Source organism: Balaenoptera borealis, assembly GCF_965194805.1.
Source record: "Balaenoptera borealis genome assembly, chromosome: 8".
In the NCBI taxonomy this organism is placed as follows: domain Eukaryota; kingdom Metazoa; phylum Chordata; class Mammalia; order Artiodactyla; family Balaenopteridae; genus Balaenoptera; species Balaenoptera borealis.
This window is the reverse complement of record NC_138865.1, coordinates 36311161-36338822: the sequence shown is the minus strand read 5'-3', so window position 1 is coordinate 36338822 and position 27662 is coordinate 36311161. Positions and strand designations below refer to the sequence as shown.

Genomic DNA, 27662 nt, shown 5'->3' with positions numbered 1-27662 from the left:
GGATCTGTAAGTATCTAGATAATCCTAATAAACTTTTGTCCTCCATTTTGCAGATCAGAAGGCAGTAGTGCAGTAAATGGAAAATCTGAATGTCTCACCCAAGATCCCCAAATGAGTCACTGAGCCTAGAGTCCTCACGTGTCAGTTGGAGTCGTCGTGACCTACATTTGTTCCGACTCTTGTCTCCCTGTGACCTGGTCCTCCTTGTCCGCGTAGCCTTGTTAGGTGTGCCTTTCTTTTGATCTTTGTAGAATGATCCATTCTTATGTCTCTGGAGTTTTGTCTGATGAAATCCAGTTGTTTTCTGCAGAGGGGTGCTAATGTCTTGGAGAGGTCACCCTTCCTGAAGTATGCAGACCTTGGGTGGCTTGCAGACCTTGGGTGGCTTGGGCCTGGCTCCCAAGGTGGACCCTTGATGACTGTACCACCACGTGTCATCCTGTCAAAGGGGCTGGATACTCGTCTTGCCAGAGCCTTGTGGGAGTTAAGTGAGGTGTCTTATCTAAAACAGCTGGCACTTACGAAGCATTTAGTACATTTTGGAGCACCTCTTCAAATAAGATGGTGAAAGACTGACTACCTAATAGCATGTGGATAGACATCATTCATTTGTTTTTTTTTCCTTCTCCACAGTAGTGAGATAGGAAAACATTCTTAAATTTATTTACAGACCAAAAAAACCCAAAAAACAAAAACAACCCCCCCCCCCAAACCAGCCTTGATTTCTTCCTATAATTGTTCTTTGGTTTGCAGCAAATATAGCGGTAGTACTCATACAAGTCTGTATGTTTTGTCTCTATCTTTTGACTTTATTCAAGAAGACCGGTCCTATTTCTCAGCGCTACTCTACTGTTTCATTTGCATCTCTCTTCAGTTTGTCTACTACAGTATAGTAAATTGTCATTGTTCTTGTTCCAAACAGGAAGCTCTCAAAGTGCTCTTCAGGCTGTTGATAAGATTTCTATTCTAGCAAAGCTCCATTTTAAAATCAGTCTATAATCATTTTTTGTACTCAAGTCATTGTTTTTATTTCTTTTCCCCAAACTATTATGATTTGAAGTTCCTTTGAAGGCTGGTGGAGCTTATACAGATATGAGCTAATGAATGGCACTGAGTATTGGGCATACCTTCTCCTCTGTTGTCATTTTGCAGTATGTTTCTGGTCTAAGGGGAAAACTACCTCTGTTACCTTTCACTAGGCAGGGTTGCAATGTTCAGTTTATTTCCTGACAAAAAGTGAATCCTAGTACAGGTAGTTGTCTTGAAATGATTATATTCTCTAAAATGGTTCTTGGTCATCTTGAGTTTCTAACATGGTTTAGAACATAGTTTTTGGATCTGTGGAAATAGCATTGTTGTGTAGTGCAGCTGCACAGAACATCAGAAAGAACTAAAAAGTTCACGTAACTTAAGAAAATAAAATCACCAGCTAGGAGCTGTCTAAAATTCCTGGAAAAATGATAAATCAAGCACTTGGAGGAGTGTGCTAGTGAATAAAATGTTATGAAAGCTACTTGAAGTCCTTGACACTTGAGTGTGCTGGGCCACAAGAGTGAACAGAGGGGGCAGAGCATCTCATGGAGAGCTCGACAACTCACGCTTCACTTCAGCGCTTTATTTGGAATGCTGTACAGGACTGGAGTTGTTAGACTGGGGGAAGGCCTTACTGCTTCTCTGACTCCAACCCTTGTTTCACATGTGGGAACATGGGGGTCCACAGTGCTGGCCTGGGACCAGGCCCGGCTCTGTCCCCCCGTGCTCTTTTCAGCTCTCTGCCAGGGCAGCTCCTCGAAGTAGGGTTGTGGAAGGGGGAACAGCTTTGGATGCTGGGCCAGGAGAAACGTGTGCAGCTGGTCATTATCATGTTCTGGGGCACGGACACCTGGGGGTGGCAGGAAGCAAGGTCTGGGAGACTCGGGCTGTCCCTCCAAGGCCACCCCTTGTGGCTTAGAAACTCGTCCAGAGTGAGGGCCTTTTCATGGTTTATGGAGGACTCTCCCATCCTGGCTTGGTTAGGTGTGGACTGGGTCAGATTTTGAAGGCAGGCTCAGGCCTTCCAAAGAGCGGGTAAGACTACGTGGTGAGACAGGTGTCTTCAAGGGTTGGTGTGAAATTTTGCTTTTCATATTAAGTTAGTAAACTTTACAGGGCATAGGTTATTTGAGGTTTTTGTGATGTTTGTCATGGACCAAACAACTGTGACATGAAAATGTTTTTGCTGTTTTTAATCAAACAATAGTGTGACTAGATAACAAGCCATTTTATTTTGGAATGCAGTAAAGGTACTCTCACAAATGCCTTTTCTTAAGTCTGTGCAGATATTTTTTAATAGATACATTATAATTTTTTCTAAAATGCAAGGCTGCTTTCCATGTTTAAATATATTCATACCTTGATGTATTGCAAATTTAAAGTTAAGTGAAGTTTTTCTGTAATCTTTCTGAATTGGCTATTTGCTTATAGGCCAAATGAAACCAACTCTACCCCCAAAACAGTATTAATAAATGCTGAACTTGGGTTATAAAAGGTTTAGTCCCCCAGATCTCTCTGTACTGTTGGCAGGACAAAGTGAATAGGAATATTATGGTTTGCGGAAGAAACTGCTTGTGTGTTTTCTGCAGTACAACTGGCAGATAGAGTCTCAAGTGGGCAGGTGAAAAGAAAAGGTAGGTACTGAGCTGCTTCAGACTTGTCGAAGGCGCCCTTCCCTTTGTTTCCATCAAAATGAAAGCTTCTGGAGAGAAGGCACTGGATGATACTCCTGTATTGTTAACCCTGGCGTACTTTGAGTCTTTATTAGAGATTAAGTCACTGGCATGGTCAACAGTAGCATTACCTAATCGTAGAGCACCAGATTATCATAAGATGAATCTAAATGATGCTGAACTATCTTCCATCAAAGGATCACTGATGTACCACTGTGCGTGTAGAGCTTGGGTGCGTGTGCACGCAGACACACACACTTTAACCATTTCATTGGCCTTTGACCTCTAAGCAGGGGAGGTTTTGGGCCGAGAGTGTGACCACTATCTCCCATCTTGGAGGAAAGCTGCAGCCGCTATTTCCAGAACTGGCGCTGTTTGCGTCTGCTTCTGCCTCTGACTCATGCTTCCCTAGAACTGCCGTGGGCATAATGCAAAGTCATTGTCATCAGGAGCCGTCCTAGGGAGAGGCTCAGTGGAAAAAGTGAAGGTGGAGCAAACCTGGCTCCAGAACAGAAGGTGAAAGATACGTTTTTGTTTACTTTTGCTTAACTTCACATTCGATTTTTTTGGGAAGTGCTATAATCCTGATGAAGTTCAAGATAAAAGAAGAGAGGAAATCTGACTTGTTGCTACAAGACTCCTTGCTCTGATGTTTAAATTCTTGAACAGGACGAGGAGGAGAAGAGAGTAAAATAACCATAAATGATTGTTGTAGTTCTTGAACATGTATTCATAGTTGCTCGGTTTTTAATTTTTTTGTATCAGACCTGTTTTGCAATCATACACTGTTACAGAGAAGGGGAGGGGAATGTATTATAAATATATTTGACCTGCAGTATTCTTATTACTTGTATTTAAAGTGATCTTCCAATAGTCTTGGAGGGTGAGACACATTGTTTAAATGAGGGTTAAAAATAAAGAAGTATATCTGTTGTATTCTTGGTGGGACTTTTTCCTGTGAAAAACTGTTAACAGCATATTTAAAAATACTTCCTTTTTTAAAAAGACAGCTCATTATAGTAAATTGTAATATCAGAAATAATTCAAAATTAAAATAAGTGAACAATAAAATACTATTTTAACAATAGTTCAGTTTTAACAATAGCTCAGTATAAAGAGTTCATTTGTCAAGAGCATTTACTTCCCAGGCAGTTTCCCGACTCTAGTTTTCTTGGCAAGAGAAATGTTAATCTGTTGTGAATGGACACTTTTTTTCTCCTTTCCCAGAACATGTGTGGTTTCCATTAGCTTCTCTCTCCACAGAACTTTGGAGATGGCCGCAGCTAATGCCTTGTGGGTCATCTGCACTCTTAGAAGTAAATTGAAATCGTAAAGTACGTTTCCTTCCCCCTAGAGGCCTTCATGATATGGAATTCATAGTCAGACAGATGGGTTGAAATCCCATATTCACTCCTTGCTAGCTTTTTTATCTTGAATAAACTAGCCTGTGTTAAGCCTCAGTTTCCTCACCTGTAAAATAATTACTGTAAAGCATTTAGCAAAGAGCTGCCACTGCGTCATTGCTCACCAACAGTAGTTATTAATGTTGGTAGTGATGGGCTTTTACAATGCTGTTATCAGGGTTTAAAGTCATTTGTCATCCGTGGTATATTAATGAGAACCCTGAGAACCAATAGGATAGACCAAGAAATGTGGCCACGGGAAGAATGGCCCTAAGGGCATGAGTTTGGAACATCAGCCTGGTGTCTATGGGCCAGCTGAAGTATCCCCAGAGTTAAGACCGGGGAGGCAGCCCCATTACTTCTCTGGCAGGTCCCAGCCATGCCTAGAGGTGCACCTGTTTCCCAAGCTGACGCAGGATCTGCTGTTTGGGGCCACTCTGCCTCAGGGAAATACTACCTCACATTCTGTTGGAAGTTTCCACTGGGATGCTCCAAAGAGAATTTTAGTTGAAATCATCAGAGCGGTTTTATTGATTTGGGTTCAGTTCTTAATTAAAGTGATCTCAATTTGCAAAAAGTCTGACCATCAAGAAGTACAGTGCTTGCTGGTGTCCTGAGCCCTATGTAATTCCAGGAAGCTTTTAAAGACAAGTGTTGAGATATCCCCATACACCCTGTAACTATAGAGGTCTGAGTTGACAATAACTATTATTCTTATGTAGAACTGGTTTGGAATAGTTAGTAAGTTTCCCCAGGTGCTGACTTACTAATAGAAACCCACCCAGACACAGAAGAAATGGGCCCAGTGTTTGTCTCAACTATGAGTAATGGGTTGTGCGTGATTTTCAAAAGGCTTCTCCGAATTTCCTTGCTTATGTAAATCCAGGATCAATATTTTTTTAGGAAGAAGTCTTTATTGATAAGCCATAACATTATTTGATAATTAGATATAATTTTCAAGTAGTTAAAAGGGTCATTGGACAAAACCCTGTAGACTGGCTTTGGCTTTTTAATTGCTAAGGAGCTTCACATGCCCTCTAAGTTATGAGCATGCTTGAATTTTTTACGGGAAGGGAAGTATTTTTTTATGCAGGATAATTTTCATGTCAAATGTTATATTAGGCAGCTAGCTCTATCAGATTATGCAGGTAGCTGCTTTTACTCACCTGATCCCTAGTTTTCCCCTGTGAAGTTTATTTTAAATAGAGATTAAGGAATGAGAGAGAAAGTGGGATGTGGACGAGGGGAATGAATCATGAGAAAACAGTGCTGGTCATTTTGTTAGTCCTTGGCATTCTTGGAATATTCTTACCTCTGTTGACAGAGAGCAGTAGTTCAGCTGCAGGCTCACCAGCAGTCAGGGGCAGTGTGGGCCCCTGAGGAGGCCGCTGGGACATTCTCCCCGTTTTCTCCCAGGCAGAGCAGTGAGAGCCACTGGAAGGATTTCACAGGCCAGGGGGGGTGCCACTCACCCAAGCGCTGCAGTAGTGTGCAACCGTATATATGTGTGACCCCTGTCAGGTGGCATTTTTCTGTACTCCGGGCCCAAGCGTGGGGTTCCCCATGCTAGTGGTGCCTGTGAGTCACTGTGTCTCTGAGCAGAGGGAAAACAGTTTTATTGCTTTCTTCTCAAAGTAGAGGAAATGCTCAAGAGTGGTGGGGGAGAAGGGGATAAATATAGTATTTCCTTTTTCCTGCCTGAATACTCTTTTCCACAACATTTCATTTTCATGAGATCCTATCCACTTCAACTAAAAATAATTCCATGCCGTTTCTATCAGATTGGTCCTCTTATCACTTATGTACTTATTATTATTTTTTTTTCCTATTCAGAAACTTTTGTACAGGGACGTATGAGATGGTCCTAAAATGCATGTCTTCTGGACATGGCACATGTGCTGCAGCTTCCAGCTGGGAACTTCTGTGAGTAGGTGGCAGGGGCAGTCTTGGTGTCCTGGCTATGGATGGTCAGAAAACTAGAGAGACTCTGACTAGCTTATCCTCGCACTTAGCTCTTTCATGACCCTTTTTCCAGCAGGGGCTGTTCCGTATGCTTGTCACCCTGCCCCTTCCAGCCTTCCATCAGTGAGTACTGTCAGCTCACAGCGCTCAGACGTGGCCCCAGAGAGCCCGCTCCTTGTCTATAGTAACGGTACCATCCGGTCCCTTGTCGTGCTGCGAAGAGGCCCGTCATGAGTCTGCAAAGCAGAGCTAGCACATTGGCTGTAAGGCCCGACTGAGTAAAGCAGTGAGTGTATTTAATAGGTGCTTGGCAAGTTGGCTCTTTAAGAGATGGGAGGGGGGGAGGCAACATAGGTTGTCTTAGGGTATCATACATGGTGTGCCTGTTTTACAGGTTTTTGATTATGTAAAGTTATTAAGTTGATATTGATTTTAACAAATAAAACCTAAGTTTGAGGTTTGGGAGGTAAGTGGCTTGTATTAGATTTTTTTTTGCTTTTCAGCATCTTTATTGGAGTATAATTGCTTTACAATGGTGTGTTAGTTTCTGCTGTCTAACAAAGTGAATCAGCTACATGTATACATATATCCCCATATACCCTCCCTCTTGCTAGATTTTAGTATGTGAACTAAACATAAGAATTTCTGTAGTTTCTCATTTCCTAATTGTTTAGCGTGCCCATTGTCGTGCGTAGCCTAATGCCTGGCCTGGCTTTGCCCATTACAAAGGCCTTGTGTTCATAGGGTGGTGGACTCTGTTCCCAGACCCCAGCACCGCCCCAGCCGGCAGCGCACAGTAATAAGTAAGCTACTCGTGGTTACCAGCTCATAGGGCCGTGACCCGGTTTGAACTCCATAATGAGGAAAGAGCAGATTTATTTGCTCCCCCTGCATGATTCCCTCCCCTCATCCTCCTTTATTATCTTTAAGAGGAAATTGAATAGCAAAATTCTGCATTCTCATAATGTTAATAGCCTGATGTCATCTTTTCCACTCTGGAGTCAAGAAAGTAAGAGGGACAACCAAAACACAGATTTAACACTTTGTAGCTGTGCAGGGCTTCAGCTGTAGGCTCTGTGTGTGTATATATATGTTTTTAACTGCTTGTGTAAGGTGTAATGTACATACCATATAATTCAGTGTACAATTCACTGGTTTTTAGTAAATTTGCCAAGTCGTGCAGTCATCCCCAGAATCCAGTTTTAGAACATTTCCATCATCCCAGAAAGATCCCTGGTGACAATTAGCAGTCACTCCCCGTTTCACCCCCTCCCCAATCCCTAGGTAACCAGTAATCTACTTTCTCTTTCTATACTATAGGTTTGCCTTTTCTGGATTTCATGTCAGTGGAATAACTCAATATGTGGTTTTTACGTGTTTGCCTTCTTTCACTTAGCTTAATGTTTTTGAAGTTCATCCACATTGTAGTGTGTATCAGTAGTTTGTTCCTTTTTATTCCTGAGCAGTATTCCATTGTGTGGTTGTACCACATTTTTGTCTGTCTGTTCACAGTTGGTGGACGTTGGGGTTGTTTCTGGTTTGGGGCTATCTTTAAAGACTCACACAAGTTTTTGTGTGGACATGTGTGGAGTTTTTTATTGTGTTTTGGGGTGGTTTTGTGTGTGTGTGTGTGTGTGTGCTTTTAGTTCTCTTGGGTAGATACCTAGAAGTTATATAGTAAATTTATGTTTAACTTTTTAAGAACCTGCCGGATTGTTTTCCAAAATGGCTATACCATATTACCTTCCCACCAGTGATGTATGACGGTTCCAGTTTCTCCACATCCCTATCACAGGCCATATTTAAGGAATAATCTTAACCTTTGACTCGTTTTTTATATTCTTCTGCACAGAAGAAAGCTAGGAACAATTTTAGATTTTTGCAACTTTTCAAGCATCGTTAACACATGTTAACTAAAATTGTAGTCCTTGGTACTCTATCCTCTCTAATCTCTTGGTTCTGCCACCAGGCATGCTTGCAATAGTTTGACAACTTTCCATTTAATTACGTTTTTTTCTTATAAACTTAATATAAAGTATGGAGGGGGTGTGTGTGTGGGTATGTGTGTTAATTAATCATAATTAAATGACATTAATTGTCTAAACATTAGTTTACTTTTAGAAGGGATTTTATTTTTTGCACTTTTCTGTTTTTAGTTTCGCTTGTTATTCAAATCAAAGGTTGTAAGTTTATATTTCTGGTTATATACACTGTTTTAATATGGAGTAGACACATGTATCTATAGAACCATGTTTTATGGTGCTTTAAATAATTAAATGGTAAAGTTTCTAGCTTACAGAATTAGGTAGCTTTTAAGGGTTCTTTATTAAAAATGCAATTAGGGATGAATCTGGGTTATTTCCAAAGATCTCACAAAAGTTTTACAGGAAGAATTTGTCACATCACTTGACATGGCAGGGATTACTGTGCACGTTCAGGACCAAGTGGTGAAAGTTGCTCATTATTTTGTTTATTCTAGGATTTGCAGGTATGTTTTATTTTGGCAGTGAGCTTATCAAATAAACTTATTTCTCTAAGTCAGTCATACACTCAGTCATGACCGAGCATTCTGGTAAAATAGACATTTCATCATGGGTGAGGTTCATGACCAATATTTGGGTATGAGCAGAAGCATGAGTCTCAGAACACTCGTTACAGGCCCATTTGTCTTTTGAATTTGTGATTGTTCAAAGTGGGTTTTAGCAATGACCAGCTTAAAGATAACACCCTTCAGAGAGGGCACGTGACCTAACAAGAGGAAAGGATGAGAGGCACCCAAGCACCAAGTGACAGAAGTCTGGGAGGGAAATAGTGGCGGAGATGATTTTCTTATGATCTGAGAGCTGAAGAGACAACCTCAACTGGATGCAATTTGCATGAATTAGTCTGGCTTCCATAGGCACTTTGTCATTGTGGGGGCAGTTTGGTGAAAAGGTGGTTCTCCCAGGTCAGAATCACCCCCATGGGGGTGCTGTGGGTGTTACAGTGATTGGGGGTGCTCCTGGCCTTTAGTGGCCTCAGCCTCAGTCCAGGAACATTATGCCTGCAACGCACAGCGGTTTCCAGCATGGCGAGCAATTATTCTGCCTTCCACATGGTCTTCAGGTGTCTGCTAGAGAGTTAACACAGGTGAAAAACCTGTGTCTAATGTTTAACCTTTAAGCTCTTTTATATGCACAGTTTTAATATTTACTGAATTATCTAGGAATGTAAGTGCCAGATAAATCTGGGAAGATTGTATTTTGTTGAATTTTCCCGAGAGTTGTTTGCCATTTTGGAAAATCTTGTCATCAGTGGGAATGCTTTTGTGTATGAGTAACTACATCTCACACCTACTTCAGTTTGTGTTAATAGCTGTGTGTTTATGGGGATTCCCTAGGCCTCTCATTGCTTCATTATGTCTTATAGGGTATTTAGGCTTGGAAATACTGAAATCCGTATTAATGCATTCTGACCCACTTTTCCTTTTAATTCTCCTTTATGTTAAGAGATGAGGCATTCTATTAAGGTCCCCGCATCATATGTGTTATGTGAGTTATGGTATTTAAGAATTTCATTTCAAGGACTTCCCTGGTGGCACAGTGGTTAAGAATCCACCTGCCAATGCAGGGGACATGGGTTCGAGCCCTGGTCCGGGAAGATCCCACATGCTACGGAGCAACTAAGCCCGTGCGCCACAACTACTGAGCCTGTGTGCCACAACTGCTGAAGTCCGCGCCTAGAGCGCCTAGCTCTGCAACAAGAGAAGCCACTGCAATGAGAAGCCCGCGCACCACAAGGAAGAGTAGCCCCCACTCACTGCAACTAGAGAAAGCCCGCGCGCAGCGAGGAAGACCCAATACAGCCAAAAATAAATAAATTAATTAATTAAAAAAAAATTTCATTTCAAGATAGTGTTAAAAGTGAGGCATTGTTTGTATTATCACGAGAGCCATGGGCTCCAAGTTACGATAGGTTTTTGGTTCATAATACCGAAACATTAAATGTGTGTGTGTGGAGGGACGCGACAGAGGTGACAGTAGCAGTTCTCAGGTGATGCAGGTGGCGCAAAGCATCCTGATAATTGGGGGGGTTGCTACATGTCATTGATCTGTGCTCATTTTCTGTAAACCGATTCTCTAATGGGTTCTGTAACATTCCCTAGGATGTAATCTTCTGTACTTGGCTGCCTTCACCAATGCAGAATCATCCCTGTCACCATGTGCCCTCTCAGTGGTGTCAAGAGGCCAGCCACGTACTTTTGAGAAGGGATGTGGTCGAGAGGTATAGAGCAGAGATGAGAGTGAAGAATTAAGCTCTTGGGCCTCATGATAACATTACTGAATTCCTTAGGGGTGTTGCATAGATGCAGACATTAAATCGTTTTACCAGTCTCAACTTTCCTGGCCTTTGCCTTTTTGTCGGTGTGTGTGCCTGACGAGGAGCCGTGCCCTGTTACACACCAGAGCAGCCCCTTCCACAGCCTGTATTTTCTTAGCAGCGTAGAGTTAGTCGGAGCCCTCAGGTGTAAGCTCCCTTCTCCCTGCGTGCTGCATTTCACCCACCTGGGCTGTCAATGCCCTCCTGAGCTTGTGGACACCTGCCGTCCGTTCATCACTCCAGGCCACTTGGTGTCATGCCAAACACGTTGTCATGCCACGTTTGAGAGACCTGGCATTTTACGGGCTGTTTTAGCACTGATCAAAGTTTGTAGATTTTCTAATAATGTTCTCCTCCTTCTTGTATTTGTTATTGATATTTTGGACGTTGCAGTGATTATAAGCACCTTCTCCAGCAGCTTATCAGGGACACGGTGAAGAGGAAAGAAGTTAATTCAGCCATATCATGAAAACTCCTGAGAAAGGTTTACTCAGGGGCAGGAGGTTGGAATTAATTTTAATTTGGTTTCATTTGTGATAACCAAGCCACTGTTAACATAAAAACTTGAGTTTCCACTAAGCCTTATTAGCATATACCTTTGAGAGTGCTTTGATTAAATCTGAGTGCTACCACAGGGCAGCATAGGCTATAGCATGCCCAACTGGGCTGATTGGGTAGGCTCCCTGGGGACACCAGTTCACGTTGCTCAAATTGTTAAAATCTAGATTGAATGCCAAGTTGACTGTTGCAGCCGTGGTATGTTCCAATTTCTGCACAGGGTAACTAAGTTTTGTTTTCTGGTGTGGCACCTTTCCTGTCTTTTTATTTCAGTTCAGCATATTTAGTCCCCGCCTTCTAGTTTCAAACAAACCATGAGCCAAGGAAATTAACATTTTTTTTCTCATTATAAAAGTGATACTGTTGATTAGAGAAAATCTAGGAAATCTAAGAAGGTGTAAAGAAGAAAATTTAAAACTACCAGTAATCCAGTTATCCAGAGAGCTACTTACTCTTAATATTTTGGTATTTGTCATTTAAATCTTTTGGTGAAAATAATTATTGAAAAAGAGTGAGAGCATGTTTCTATTTGTCACTTCTACTTTGTGACTTCATAGGTGGTTCATTCAGGTTACTGTTTTAAAAAAATTTAATGGAATTCAGTGATTCTGAAATTCTGCCTTTTTGGAAAGATCTGTACTTTTCCTAAAAGGTAACTTGACTGACAAGTACTGGAATTCAGCATTTAACTGCAGCTGTAGTCCTGGCTTTCCCCAGGACTTGTATACCTTAACCAAATCTATTTGAAAACAATCCCCAGTGTACTGGAGTAAACTTTTGTAAATACAGACTGCAATCTGATACCACTGTCTCTTGAATGGATGGTTGGACTGGGTAATGAGGGCTTGTGGATGACTCCTTTTACCTTTGACTTTTTGTATGTGACAGTCGATGTAAAAAGTGGCAGTAGCTGTGCTGTTTTTCCTCTTCTTCTCTCAATGGGAATCAAACTGACATCCATTTCAAGATCTGAGGGTATGCTACCAGCTCACCTTGTGACTTGTGCGTGGAGCTTGTAGTCGCAATATGGAAATTATGGAAGATGAGCCTCTGTTCAGCAATTAACTGTGAGGCTCTTTCTGTTCTACTTTAAGAGTTATGCTGAAATCGATACTCTCAACTTATTTCTAAGGAATATGCAGTCACACAACCATCTCCTGCTTTCTGGCTTTTATTAAAATGCAAATAGTCTTAACTTCAAAGTAACATAATTGAATCCTGAAAGGGGTTATTACTCTGATGCTTTGCTACTTCTTTGGTATTTTTGTTTTACCTTCCAGCCTGGCTGGCTTTTCTGACCATCTTGCTCTCTACATTGGTGAAAACCCCTCCTGGCGAGGTGTGGTCCCAGGCTAGTGGAAAGTCTGGTGTTTGCAGTGCCCAGCTCGCCTCTGGGATGTGCAGGCACACACGCACCCCACAAGCCCAGTAGTGTTAGCACATAAAAGTGCATGTCAAATGCACATTTGTGTGGGTGAAGAGCATTAATTATTTTGGCAATTAATAGATTTCTCTTCATTTACCTGTATTTACTTAAATGAAATGGAGTCAGTGCTTCTCTCTGTATTTGTTCTTCACGCATCTGCTCTTTTTAGTTTAAAAAGAATGTCATGAAACTTAAGTAGGCTGCCTTCCCTCACAACATCCAGTAGCAGGACGTGTTGGGCGTGCTCCACGTGTTCCCAGAGAACCGGAACGTGATGTCAGGTAGGTCTCCATTTTAATGTGAGGAGGAAATAAGTTCCTTAGAGCAGCTTTTTGTAGGAACTGATACCTGATTGAAACCTCGCCATTCATCAGAGACCGGGAGCACAGCTCTGTGCTGATGCCCTGACAGTGGCCAACAGGTGGAGCTTGAGGTTGGAACTGCATGCTCCTGAAGACCAAAAGGGACTTTTGGGTTTTACTCCCACAAGGCACCAGAGAGCTGCTAAAGCTCAGCTGTGCATCCTCTTTCAGCCGGAATGCTGGAGGGTGGGAGAACTAGAACATAAATTTCCTCAGCGCTCGCTGGATCATTGTCATTTTAGGTTCGCTTTTACAAACGTATCTCAATTCAGACAAGTGAACGCTATCTGCCCCGTCTTTCAACTTGTCCCATGTATCTGGAGGATTCTCCAGTTTGTCGACTGTGCGCCACAGCTGAGGGGCTTTGATGTTCCACAGACCCCACCCCTTCTTTTGATTACATGTTTCTGCTAAAGACATCTTTTTCCAGTGTTTATAGGGGGCATGAATAAGTTGCTCAGTCCCCTGCAGTTTTTTGTAATTTGTGGTTTCTCTCATCTTGTTGTATTAAGCATAACATGGAAAGGGGCCTGATCAGAAGGCATATGTCCCAGGACATCAAACTAATGTGAGGTGGCTGGAAACCTCTGGTGTGACTTGGAGTAGGCCTGGAGACATGCTTTGTCCTGTGTGTCCAAGAAGACACCACTGGCCCTGACTAGCCGAGGCCAACTGCTTATAGTGTGCTTTCCTTTCAGGTCACCCCTCCTAGAGCTGTAGGTACACCTGGCCCTCTCAGAGTGCTGGGGCTGGCCAGGTGTGCTGCAGGTGCAGGGTAGCCATTCTGGGCCTGACGGTCTGTTAGGCCTCACGTGGCCCTGAGAAGGCCTGTCCCTTCAGGACCAGAGTGGACTTGGCCTCTGGGGAGACGAGGCGGGCCCTGCAGCGCTGTTTTTAAAACGTGCCTCTCAGGTATGTTCTCATTTAAGTAAGTTGTTGTTAAAGGTGTTTCCATTGACACAAGCTGCAGGGTGAAATTGAGAGATGTTTTCCTCTGTCTTTTGGGAGGGTTCAGTGAAAGATGGCGATGTTCACCTTGACCTTAGGTGCCCAGTGGGACTAGTCAAAAGAACTGATGTTCTCTCAGCATATCGCTGCTCTGTAGGTCACTCTGAGGCCCAGGTTTGGCACATTTCACATTTTGGCACATTTCAATAGTACCAGAGGCTAGTTATTTATAACTAGTAAATGATAGGTGTTAGGAATAAATGCACATTCACTGAAACAGATCAGTAAATACACAACTGAATGAAGTTAGGGCAGGGTGATTTGTAGTTATTCCCACTTCTGTGCCTTCTTGCTGATTTTGTCGGATGTGCTGCCCTGAAAGGTTCCCCGTAGGTCTTTACTGAGTGGGGGTGTGTGTGTGCTTGTGTGTGTAATGGGGATAAGGGTTTTCTAATATTGGGCCAAGTGCTAGAACACTAGAGTTCATTTTAGAATGGCTATTTTTAGGGTACCCATGTAACTTCCAAGGAGATTGGAAACAGTGAAGCTGGAGGCACACCTGACGTGGTTGACTTCAGCCAACACAGATAGCTAAGAATAGCCCCACGACTGGGTGCTGTTAGTCGCAGAGGCAGTTTTTTTCCTGCTGGGGTCATGGAGGCCAGTGGTTGGCACAGTTGAAGTGCCAGCCTAGTGTGTCCTCATTTCACCTCTTCTTTTGATACCTTTGTTCTTCCAATGCTAGTCTCTCCTCCCGCCTGTCCGTTCAGGTGCTCATACCCTCCAAGTGCCCAGCGTGTGTCTCCATTCTCATCTTTTATTCCTGCGGCAGCTCACATGGTGACTCCTTCCCTCCTGCAGAACCTCTTCGTCCAGTTTTCCTCTCCTTCCACCCCATCATGTTCCTTTAGCTCGACTTTCTTCCGTAGGTGCTATGATAAACCAGGAGAATTGATGGGCTTACGTGTGTGTGGTCCTCTCCCCATTGGTCAGTGATTCTTCATATTAAAAGAGATTTACTGAAGGTACAATTCCATAACTCAGAGTGCCCTCCTTCTTGAAAATGAAATATTAGGTTAATTATATGACACTATAACTAATAATAAATTTAACCTAGTTAATATGCCTTTCACCAAAAATATCACATGGGAAATTTTTGACATTTAAATACATGAGCTTTACATTGAGTCTTTGGCAAGATTCAGCAAATCAAAATACTGTTTTTTTGTATTTATTTTGTGACATTTCAGAAATGGGAATATCGTGTAGCCAGAAGTTAAATGCCCAAAATCCCATGTGTGAGCAATTAAATGTGGTATACTGTAAATAGAAATTTATAATATCAAATTACATTATGTGCTTAACCAAATGGAGACTTTAAATTTTTGCGTGCTGTTCTCTGCCCCTGTTTTGCTGTCAGCTGTATTAGTGTAGTGAAGCCATCAAAAATGAGAGAATTGCTTTCTGAATGACATATTGAGGACATGTCCCCACTTTGTCCTCTATTAGAAGTTTGGTTTTGAGTCCTGACATTCGTGTTACTTTGTTCTCAGGGTACATATCTGAAAGCTATATTTTTCAGATATATGTGAAACATAATCAGTATTCTTATTTCATGCTGAAAGCCAAGGTGTAAGCAGTGATTATTTTAACTTTATTCTTAACTATACTTTTGGATAATAGGTTAGACAGGTGTCTTCATAAAGGGAATCCTTGACAAGGGAAAATAGATTCAGATACCCACTAAAACATACCTTTTCCCTCCATTTTCTCCTTCCTTACAATAGGTGGATTTGATAGAATAGCATCAGGATATCAAAGGACAAAACTGGTAAATGCAAATTGAGTTCTCTGACACAGATCACAGAGATGAGAGAATTTGAGACCATGCTCCTTATAACTTGGAAATTATAAATAGGGTGGAAATGGCATGAGGAGAGAGGTTGAAACAGTTTGAAAGTAAAGACGAGCTAGTCTTGAAAGTCGACGTGGGTATTAATAATTTTGTCCTTAAGCCACACACTGGGGGCCTGTGAGGCCTCCTTTGCCTCATCAGTTTTTATGAGCCAAAGGCTAAAGGCGCTTGTTTGGAAGATGTAAGTATCCTCGTGTTTTTAATGGAGAAATGTTGGAACAATCATGCTTTCAGTTCTCATCAGCTGACTGTCTTTGATTTGACATGAGCCACAGAGATAAAGCAGATACTGTTTCAGTGTTGTAATATGGACCTCTGGAAAGAGGAGCTTGACAACTAGGCCTTGCTGTGATTCTCTCCAATGGCTGGATTGGATTGATTGATAAAATTTGGTTTTGTTATTATGAACCTGGGATTGAAGTGGGAAGACATCCTATACTAACGTAACATTTCATTTAATTACTTGGAAGGAAAACATTTTTAACAGTAATCACATACCAATTTTCTCCTGAAACTGGACATTAATTGTTGGCATATTTGAAAAATCTGCTCCTGTTCTACATCCCATTAGGGACAGTCATTAACCAGAGGCAGCAGTGTGACTCAAGTTGAGGACCAGTTGGAATATCTTGAATATCTAAGCAGTAGTAAAACTCTAAGGAATTTCCTTTGTATTGGTGAATTGCTGTTTTTTTTTTATACGAATTCCTTTGACACGAGATTCAGGTAATATTTTTTAAAGAAATTGCTTGTGACATAGCTTGTCTGTCAGTAAAAGCAGGCACCCACCCCCTCTTAATTCATTCTCCCAGACGTGCCTCCTACCTTGTGCTTTCAGATGCTTCACCTAGAAAATGAGCATGAGAGTTATGATTGTAGACCTCGAGGAGAGGCTCCTGTGACACTAGTCGCACTGAGTTTTCTTGAATACAAAGGGTTATACGAATATTTGTGTTTTAAATCTTCCTAGATTTTTTCTATCTAGTGATTGAGATGTCTTTAAGAGTTTCTGCTGTGTTTAAGGGTTCCTGTATGAGGATGTACATATATATATGATCCTGTGTGAGCACATCTCTCTAAGCCTAAGGTTCAGCCCAGTTGCAGTCTTCCAGTGACCTTGCTTGCTTTTTCAAGATCTTACCACTGATTTCTCAGGACACTTTAAAAAATTTAGTTATGGGCTTCCCTGGTGGCGCAGTGGTTGAGAATCTGCCTGCCAATGCAGGGGACACGGGTTCGAGCCCTGGTCTGGGAAGATCCCACATGCCGCGGAGCAGCTAGGCCCGTGAGCCACAATTGCTGAGCCTGCGCGTCTGGAGCCTGTGCTCCGCAACAAGAGAGGCCGCGATAGTGAGAGGCCCGCGCACCGCGATGAAGAGTGGCCCCCGCTCGCCGCAGCTAGGGAGGGCCCTCGCACAGAAACGAAGACCCAACACAGCCAAAAATAAATAAATAAATAAAAAATTAAAAAAAAAATTTAGTTATTTGAAAATATGGAAATAAAGTCTTGATTTTATTTTTGAAGTTGGTCCTACTTTCTTTTAATCTTTGCCTATGAAAAAAATTCTAAATTTTAAATAAATTCCTTAGAGTAGCAACCTTAAAATGACAAGAATCATAATGGAAGGTGGGGGAAGGTCTTTCATCCCTTATAAAGGTGTTTAATCTTTTTTTAAAAAGCTTTCCTAACTCCTTAATTATCTTAAATATTGGCCATAAAATAAAATATGTATTTACTTGCTCTTAAAAACCAAAAATGTGGTGTTGCATTCCTTTCAGCAGATGTCAGAATGGTAGGGAATTTTTTTTCAATGTGGGGAAAACATTGTATTCTGTTCCAAATGTCACCAGGCATGATATAACTGAGATGGAAGAAAGCTGTCGCCATGAGTTCCACATGTGACCTCGAGTTACTAGGCTTGAAGTCAGCCTAGTGGAGGCTCTGGGTTTTGGAGCCCTGTGATCTTGTTCTTCCAGCCTGACCACAAGCTTGTCCTAGCAGTCAGTGCCCCGAGTGTCTTCTCTTGCCCCTTCAACTGTTAGGGGATCAGATGCTCACTGCAATTTGGCAAGATATGCGTTCTCAGTGTGCCACTTGCAGAAAGTGGTGACATCTGTTAGACTTCTCATTCGAAGCAGATATGCTTCTTTTTAGTTTGAACATCACAGAAGTATGAGGTGTCTTCAACCTAAGAGTGGGCATGAAAACCGTAGGAGAATCGTAGAGGCTTTTGAAGTTTTTTACCGAAAAGACCTCGGAGCATTGTTGGTAGTTTAGTTATAGGTGACTGTTTTATGAAGTTTCAGGAGTAACATATTCTTTTCCCACCTTTTAGCCTTTATTGTGACTTAAAGAGGGGAAAATTTTCTTTAACAACCTTTAACCATTTTAAGAATTATTTGTTTATTTTAACCAGAAGTCATCCTTTGTTATTTTAACCAGAAAGCTGATTAGAACTCACTGATACAAAATCATAGTCTGTACAAATAACCATGAAAAATATCTTTGTCCTTGGCACCTAAAGTCGTTGTCAGAGTATTGCCTCATTTGGTTATAAAGGGTGTGCAGGGTTTTATTGTTTGAGATAATGATTTTAAAAAACGCGGTGTCTTGGGCACCAGAGCTTGATGAATTCAGTTGTTTTCCAAGTAGTTTAACTTGCATTTTTCCCCGATATAGTCGCATTTCTTTTCCACTCCTAATTTTGTGGAGTAAATAAAGCATAACCTTTGTTCTGGGCACAGTTTCTTCTAAGAGGTTGCTGGAGGACTGAGGAAAGACCGCTTTAGGAGCAGTTAACTGTCCTGTTTGCTAAACTAAAAAGGAAACTTCACAAGCTCTATTCATTCCTCGTCAGCTAAAAGCTGAGTGCTTTCAGACACTCTTGGAGAAGGGAAGTGATCAGTCCTGAAAACTATGGCAACATTATAAGTGATTTATTTAAATAGTGTAGCCTATTACCTGGCAGGACAAGCTAAGAAATTCCTAAGGGTTAATATCTGGCTTCACTTTCGGATATACAGTGATCCTGACTGGCTTTCTGACTGAACCCCCATTTACAAAATGTGACCGTGAGTGTGATGACATGGTGGGGAATGTTGGCACCTCAGACCTGTACGAAATACATGGCACTCCTTGGATGAAGGTTTCTCAGTGTGGGAGATGCTTTTAGAGTGAGAAAGCTTCCATCTATTTATCCATCCACGCTCCATGCAAAGCAAGTTCTATGCCACTTGGACCTGTATCTTCCAAATCTGAAGCTACACACACTGTCCTGATACAGGAGGAGGGACACAAGTTTCTTGAAGAATAAAGTGCATTCAAGCAGGACAAAAAACCACACTGATTTCGCTCCCATTTTATCCATAGCGATGGTATAACTAAACCAGACTCTCTGGAAAACTAGATACCATCAAGCTTGAATGACAGGCTAGATAGGAATGAGCCCACCCTGGAGTGTAGTTGGGGAAACATACTATTTCCAGCAGCTTCCATTTAGCATGCATCAGGCTGTGAATGCTTCTGTGCTTTGGTTTCTAGGCAACTTGCACAAATTTTAAATCCGAATATAAACATATACCCCTCCCCCCAAAATTAAAAAAACAAATAAAATTATAGAAAGCTTAATGATATAACCTCTGTTTGCCACAGCCCTCAGTAACTACAGCAAACAAATCCAGGCAACTACCTGACTATTTAAAGATTCTGGTAGTTAAACCTAGAAAATGAAGACAAAGCAGCTGTAAATAACTCCGTTTGTTGTGAAATGCTGACTCTTTTTATAGTACAGGCAAATCATGGGTACTCTACCTCCAAAGTCCCCTGCAAGAGAAGAGATTTCTTTTTCTGTGCTTTTAATTAGTCCTGCATTAGAATTCTTAGAAGTTGTAGATCTTGTTATTGTCAGCAGAGCGCTCAGTGCATGAAGGGGTACTAGATGAATGCTGGCTCTGTTGGTCTCCGCCAGTCATTTTTTCCTGTAGAAGCTCTTTGGACTCAAATATTTAAGTGTCCAAGTTCTGGGTGGGCAGGCGCTCATCAGTGCCTCCCCTGCCACAAGAAGGGAGATGATAGGAGCGGTCCCACCATCAGGGTGGCTTAATATTGCTATTGGAGATTTGGACTTGAAGATAACCTTGGTGAGTTTGAGTTTATAAACGAGGTGGGTTGAATATGGTTGCCTGTAAATTTGGCAGTCTAAGTGATCTTGTTAAACTAGGCACTATTTAGATTCACATGGAAAACTGACCAGCTCTAGGTTTGAAAAAACGGTTATTGTGGCCCAGTGGATGGACAGAAGTCAAATGGAACACCCGTGGGTATGTGTTCAGTGCCTTTAAATATTGAATAGTGTGATGGCAGGGAGGGTTAGGAGGGGATCAGCCAGGCCACTTTATATGCTTTTGGAGTCTGCCTCTTGAACAATGTGGATCAGTTGAGACAGGTGCAAATAAAAAATAATAATATTATGGGGATAAAAAATAAGACCTATGAGATAAGATTTTTAAAATTGGATTTGTTCCACCTAGTAATAACAATGTTCATGGCTCTGGGGATGGGCTGGCACCAGGGTTCTAACCTTTGTGCCGCAGACAAGTCATTGGATGCCTCTGGGCTTAAAACTCATGTAATGAGGAAGCCAGACACCCTGCCATCTTTACCTTTATTCTTGTATTCAAAGGAGGTGATCATAAGCTATTCTTTATTTTCATAGCATAAAAATTAAGTGACCTAAATTACATTGGCAGGGTTTAAGAATGATATTTTTGTGAATAATAAGTCAATAATATACTGTGCTACGAATAGAAACAATGAACAAATTCATGTATTTTTACATGGTTATCCTCAATGCTAATTTTTCATGGCTTCACCAAAAACAGGATCACAGTTTTAAGCAAGTCCTATCTTACCAGCAAAACACAACATTTTACTTAAGAAATACTTCTCTCAAAAGCTTTAGGGCAAGCTGTACAAACAAACAGCTTATGAGTTTGCTAATTTGTTTATCCCTGCTATGGGCATCATGCTTTTTTATTTATACAGTCGTTCATTCATTTCTTATGTTACTGATTTTAAGAAATCTTTTCAATAGCCACTGACATTATTTATCGTCAAGAGCAATGATTTGTGATGGCAGACTAAATAAGACTGCTGACATTTTTTTATTCTTCAGATTTTGTAAAAACAGTTTTCAGGATGTTAATTTTTTTATAGTTATTGCATGATTGATAATTTCCTTTTCCCACAGAACTAAAGCATGTTAAAGATGCTATTTTAGTTTAATTTAATTCTGGGAATATAATAAGAATAGCATTAGGGGCATGTAAGACGAACTAGAAGAGGAGAGCATAGGACCTCAGTAGGGGAGAGAGGAGCACAGGGTCAGGCGACTTTGAGGCGACAGCTTCACCAGAGGGCTCTGCTTCCCCAAGCCCCTTCCCACAGGCTTGCACCTACATTGATAGGAACGTACGAAATCAAACAGCCATTACTTTCCTGTGCTTTGTAAAATTTAATGCCCAAGCCTTTTTATTCTGCATTTTATTTTCCCCCTTTAGAATTATATAGCTACCGGGAATGGTTTTCCGAGAACTAGAGACCAAGGAGGGCTGTATATCATGATGTGCAATTCTGCTAATAAAATTGGCGATCAAATACAAAGCCAAGTTTAGCCTCTAGCCTTAGACCATTGTAAAGCCACATGATAAGCACCTTTTTCCAAAGGAAAAAGGGCAGAGGCCCAGGCCCAGGTGTGTTTCATCTTGGGTTACTTCCCATTGCCTGAAGCGGCATGTTTTCCAGTTCTTCCCCAGATCCTGTCTCCGTCCCTGAGATTAAATGGGAGAGCAGGGAGGTGTCTTCTTCCCACTCCTCTCCTTCACTTATTTCTGACCACGTGCTCCAGGAGCCGCCTGTTGGTGCTGCAGGCTTTCTCATCCTCTCCTGCTTGCATGTTCATGGAGGTGGAGCCATGCACAATAGAACCCCCCGCAGCTCAGCCTCCTTCTCTTGCAGGGGTTCAGGGACTTAATTTTGAATGATCCCATCTCCTCTCATGCCATTTCGGCTCCATGGACAGTAATGCCAAATGAGAGCCAAAGATATAAAAAACATATCTAAGTGAGGAATGATGGGGAAAAATGGCTTTTCTAATGTAAGACATGGTAAAGAATTGTACTTCATTCCTCAGTGAAGAGTTTATCTGGAAAGATACGGCTGTCTGTTTCCCTTGGAGAATATAACTGTGAACTCTGGAAAACATACTCAGTCAGTTCCCTGGCAGAGTCTCTACGCAGTGAAAAAAGAAGATAATGGTGTTGATCTTGTGGACATGTGGGTTGTTCCAGCCTCTTACCCATTCCTTTTACTACATAGACACTTTGTCAAACTTCTCAAACCAAAAGGTCCTGTGCCATTCAGGACCTTAGCCAGGTTTAACTTATGTGAATGAAACACTTGGGGGCAGAGGAAGACCCTACCCTGTTAACAGCAGTAACATGCCCTCTGAACATTGTAGGAAATGGCCTCATGGAAAGATTGATTCATGCTGGAAAAATAGAAAATAAGGGAAACTATTCAGAAATAAGACTGTCTTTTAAACCAGTTATGTAATAATGTAAAATCTGATCTAGCCAGATTGTAATTGCAGTGCTGTGTGTTCAGAGTCCATGTGTATGTGTGTGTGGGTCTGTGTTTGGGGGAAGGGGGAATGACACTTTAAAAATTACATTAATCTGGGCTGTGATCTCACCATATGTGTTGAATTGAACGCAACTCTTCTGCATTTAATGAAGACTTTAGCCTTTAGGGGTAAATAAAACATCCCTGAACAGGGATGGCCTGAATATTTTTTACTGGCTGTAATAATTAAAGCCATGAAAAAGGTGGTAGGGTTATGTTACTTATTAACTTGAATCGCTCTTAGATTTGATCAAGACGTGGTTGCTTATGGCGTTTTGTCTCATGTTTGTCCTTTGTTTCATTGACATGCTCTGCCCAGTCCTCTGTGGCACTGTAAGAGCAGCCAGGCAGTTAGGAACCAGACCCAAAAGGGCTTTTAGACCCCTATCCAGCTTTCTTCTCATCCGTCCCCGGCAACCCCAGCAAACTTTTCAACCCCTAGAAGTGAGCCTGAAACCCCCCCATAAAGGTGTGTACTTGGAGGGAGGTGAGAAGACGGACCTCGAGGAAATCTTCTGCTCTTAGAAGGAAAAGATTAGACTTCAGGTGTAGCTAAGAGATTTTTTAAAAAAATAAATTTATTTATTTATTTATTTATTGGCTGCATTGGGTCTTCGTTGCTGCACGCGGGCTTCTTCTGGTTGCGGTGAGGGGGGGCCACTCTTCATTGTGGTGCGCGGGCTTCTCATTGCGGTGGCTTCTCTTGTTGCGGAGCACGGGCTCTAGGCGTGCAGGCTTCAGTAGTTTTGGTGCGCGGGCTCAGTAGTTGTGGCTCACGGGCTCGAGAGCACAGGCTCAGTAGTTGTGGCACACGGGCTTAGTTGCTCCACGGCATGTGGGAGCTTCCCGGACCAGGGCTCGAACCCGTGTCCCCAGCATTGGCAGGCAGATTTTTAACCACTGCGCCACCACGGAAGCCCTAGCTAAGAGATTTTAAAGAATGCTTTTATTTTCCTCACATGTTGAGCCAAACATTAAGAAGGGGTGAGGTTGATTATGAGAGGAACTTGGAACCCAGATGTATTAGTTTCCTATTTCTGCTGTAACAAATCCAGTGACTTAAAACAACACAGATTTATTATCTTACGGTATCTGGAGGTCAGACATCCAAAATCACCTTCACTCGGCTAACGTCAGGATGTCAGCAGGCCTTTGTTTCTTTCTGGAGGTGCTAGGAGAAAATCCATTTCCTTGCCTTTTCACCTTTCAGAGGTCCCTGCATTCCTTGGCTCATGACCCCTTCCTCCATCTTCAAAACCAGCAAGGTTAGGCTGAGTCCTTCTCATGCTTCCACCTCTCTGGTTTCTCTCTTTCCTGCCTTCCTTCCTCACTTACAAGGATCTTGTGGTTGTATTGGGCCCTCCTGGATCATCCAGGATCGTCTCCCCATCTTTAGGTCAGTTGATTAACAACCTTAATTCCCCTTTGCCATGTAGCCTAACATAAGTCGTAGGTTCCAGGGATTAGGACATGGCTGTTATCCTGCTTACCGCACCAGAGAATGTTGATAATGTAAAGGGTAAGTGGATTGGGGAGTTCAGAGGGTTGGACAGAAGACAAATACAGGGTGTGGTATTAGAAATGGGTTTTTACAGCTTCTTTTACAGTTTCTTATAGCTACCATCGGGAAAAATACATATATTGATATATGTATATTTACACACACATATATGTATAACAGTGGAAAAAATCATTCACATTTTTAACTTAAGTGGGGTTTTACTGTAATACCCAACGTCAACTGCTGAATTTTAAGTGTGACGTCCAAATAATTTATAATTTTAGTTTGGGGGAAATTGGCATTTCTCTATTCAAAAGAATGATCCAATTTTTATAGTTTTATTAACTTTAGAATTAATTATGTTTTGTCTTGTGAACATTTTTGTGCTGTAATTTGTTTTTATTAACACAACTTCATAAGAGAACCTCCAATAAAAATGATACTCTATTTTTAACACTATAAACATCCTTTTCGGTGTGCACGTCTGTAAAAATTTTATGTAGTTTTAACCACTCTTGTACATGTTCTTGTGTGTTAAGTGGCTAGACTTTCCTGGTTCCTTTTTCCCCAGTCATTTCTTTTAAGGTTTTGGGTACTGTGTTGCCCGTCCTGCCCCCCTCAAGGCCATGGCAAAGTCAACTGAGATAATAATTTGTTAAGTTCCCTGGGAGAAAAGCGCCACCTGCATTTGCATAAAGCAGAGCTGCAGTGGTTAAGCTGTCAACAGCTTCCTAGTAGAAAATGTCCCTGAAATAGATATGACATTTACCTGTAATGGCTTTCTTTGCCTGTGAAATTAATAGTGTAAGCCTTTTAAAAAAGTTATTATCTTAAAATTTTTCTAAGGTTGAACCTATTTTAACAAATTTTCATCATTTAGTTGCTAAAAATTAGCGCTGATGGGCACAAGATCGAAACTTTGATCTTGTTACAAGACAGGTTATGTTAATACAAAATTGACTGTGGTGGGTCCTGGCAGGTGGGGAGATTCAGAGAAGACATCCCAGGCCTGCAAGGAGCTCAGAAATTTGAGCATACGCACAGTAGCACTCTAATGATTCTGTTACATGGCGGAATAGAACTGCCTACATGGGAATGAATGAGAGAACAAAACCCAGAAAGCAAAAATTGTTTCTGGAAGGGTTCTTGAAAAAGGTAGCCCTTGAAAAGTGATTCACAGAGAGGGAGAGCAAGAGAATTCCAGGCAGGGGGATATCAGTTCATATTGGGATTGAAACTGGAAATGAGCATATTGAACAACACACATGGGGGCATACATGTCATTGTTTTCGTCAGAGGACAGAAAGATGGGAAGGCCGGGGTCAGAGTTGTGCATTAGTGAAACTCGCCCAGCCTGGCGGTGGTGGGCAAAATGGGTTTAATAATCCAGGTTCTTGCAACAGGGCAGGTCTGATTTACTAAAGGGGGGCGCTGGAAATCAGGGATGAGAAAGGAGTTTCTTGGGCAACTGGTTTACATTTGCTGGTTATTTTGGTAGGGTCACCGGTTGCATTCCTCACCCTCTGCTACTTGTCTGCACAGTTGGTCTTTTAAGGAGCTTTGAGGAGGAGGGTGGGCCAGTGTTAATTCACGCCCAGGAGCGAGCAAAGTGGACGCCAAGAGTGTTTCCTGATTTCCTAACAACTCGAGTTGGGTCGAGTTTTTAATGGATGAGAGAAGGAAAGTCGCAGAGCTTGTGCCCAAGGTCACTAGGTGAGTAGCCCGGCAGGATTAGACCCGGGTTGTAGGTGACTCGTCAGCGGAAAGGTGCTCCTAGTGCCTGCTATTTGTGTGTTCGGAGGAAAGGACGCTAGTGTTTAATTAGAGGTAGTTTCATTCCCTGCACCAGGCAGGGCCCGCATCGGGCCACGCAGTGCGTGGTGCGGGGAGGGGGCCGCAGCTTTGGCGGGGGGGAGCGGGGGCAGGGCCAGGGCCAGGATGCCGCTCCGTGGGTGGCCCTGCGTCCCTGCCCCACCCCCTTTCCGTCTCGCGCTGACAGTGCCTCCGCACGCGCGGTGGGCTGATGCTCAGACCGTGAGGCCGCCCTGGGCAGTGGCGTGGGCGGCCGACTTTAGCTGGGGCCTCGCGGTCGGTGTCGGGTGAGGGTCCAGGGCATGGAGGAAGAACCGCTTGCTTGGTTTAGGTTTAGCACACCTAAACCCTTGTTGTTTAGGTGTGCTCCCGGCTTTGGAGCCCGGCTTTTGGGCTGGATTCACATGAGATTCCCTAAATCGGCCCTCCCCCCCCCCCATCTTCCCTGCGGAGACCGACTGCGCCTTCCTGGTGGACGGTGGTGGCTCGGTCCTCTGGCGAAGAGCTAAGGGTTTCTGTCCGTAATGAGGGATTCCGCGTTCACCAGGACCTCGGCTGTGGAACCAAGAGAGTTGCTCAGATCGATTGCTGCACCACAGCCGCAGCTCCACTGAGAGCTGGGCACTGTAATTTTGGTCTCTTCCCTTCATAATCCATTGTCCTCGTGCTTCTAATTTGGGTCATTCTTTGCTTTGAGAGACGAACGTGCTCCGGGGACAGATGTCAGCCCCCGTAATTAAACTTAGATGAAGTTAGTCGAGAGCGGGGAGCAGGATGTGCAGGGATTTAGGGCAGCGTTGCCCAGCGGGCCCTGCGGGGTTGGTAGTGCCGTCTGGGGACTTGCTTTGGAAAGGAGTCACCCACCCCCGCTTTGAAGGGCGGTGGGAGCTGGGTGATGCACAGGTGGCTCCAAGCACTGTTGGCCAGCAAACGACTGCGCTCTGCTTAGAAAGAAGAGAGTAAAACGTTTCCGAGATAGGGTTTCTTTCAAAAAAATAATAATTTTATGGGGATAGGGCTATTGATTTGACTTGCAAAACGGGAAATGGTAATTATAAAAAGAGCTTGAACAAATAGTATTGGAATCAGTGAGAAATGAAGTCTGCGGTGATGGTGAGAACTCTGTCTTAGGTGGAGATACTCTCAGGACAGTATGTGGTATGTGGTTTTTATCTGAAGTCTTGCTTTACCTTTCAATTTAAAGCAGAATTGCAGATGTGATCAACAGCTTAATCAGCAGCAGCTTTTTGCGTTTAATAGTAAATTCTAAAATAAGTTTGTGTCAGGTTGATAGCAGCATGGTGCTTGGCCGTTAGATGTTTACTTTTACAAGAACATTTTGGTATATTTTGTAAATTTTTTTTATTCTTGTCTCTCACTGAAGAATATTTGTTAATTATCTGAAGGTAGATATCATGCATTTTTCAAACTGAAAAAATTCATTTAAAAATTTGAAATGTTCTGATACATTTGAAAATATGCATAAACCTTATTAATGTTCTTAACATTTAAAGCGTGGTGTCCTGTCTTGCACACAAGAGATAAACTTAGCTAAGAAAACTTTTAAAGCTATTTAAAGATTTAGATCTTGACTCGTTGGGGAATTTTGGAAAAATAAGTTTGGGGGGAATATTACATTTTCCTTGCAGGCGCTTTCTACCTGCGTCCTCAGTTGCTCGTCATGTTTATTTCACCTGCAGAACAAGTGTTTGGGAGTCCTTTTAAAGTTTTTATTTCCCAGGCACCTGGTTTTCTTAGTTTAAGCATTGAAGAATGTCATCTTACTTTCAGGACATTAAAGTTTTAGGTGAGGTAGACACATTAGCATTTGAAAGTGTTTGCATTTGGTTTTGTTTCTTATTTTCTACTTGTTTTAACTTGAAATTAGCTGCTTTTCTTATTAAAAGAGATTAACTTTCAAAGTGGTTACTGCAGTGGAACTTTACATTGTGTTCAGATATCTGTCATATTAATATTTAGAGAGGCAAATTTAGCTGCTAAACAAAAATAGCATTTTGTAGTAAAATAA

The 27662-nt window shown here is 42.2% G+C and overlaps 1 protein-coding gene and 1 long non-coding RNA gene across 2 annotated transcripts in view; both read left to right on the top strand.

Annotated features, from left to right (window-relative positions):
* Nucleotides 1-27662, top strand: part of AOPEP (aminopeptidase O (putative)) — a 372310-nt gene that overhangs the window by 298902 nt on the left and 45746 nt on the right.
* Nucleotides 233-27662, top strand: LOC309633031. Its single transcript, XR_014247257.1, has 2 exons — nt 233-16838; nt 17144-27662. It is a non-coding gene; the product is annotated as an uncharacterized lncRNA (long non-coding RNA).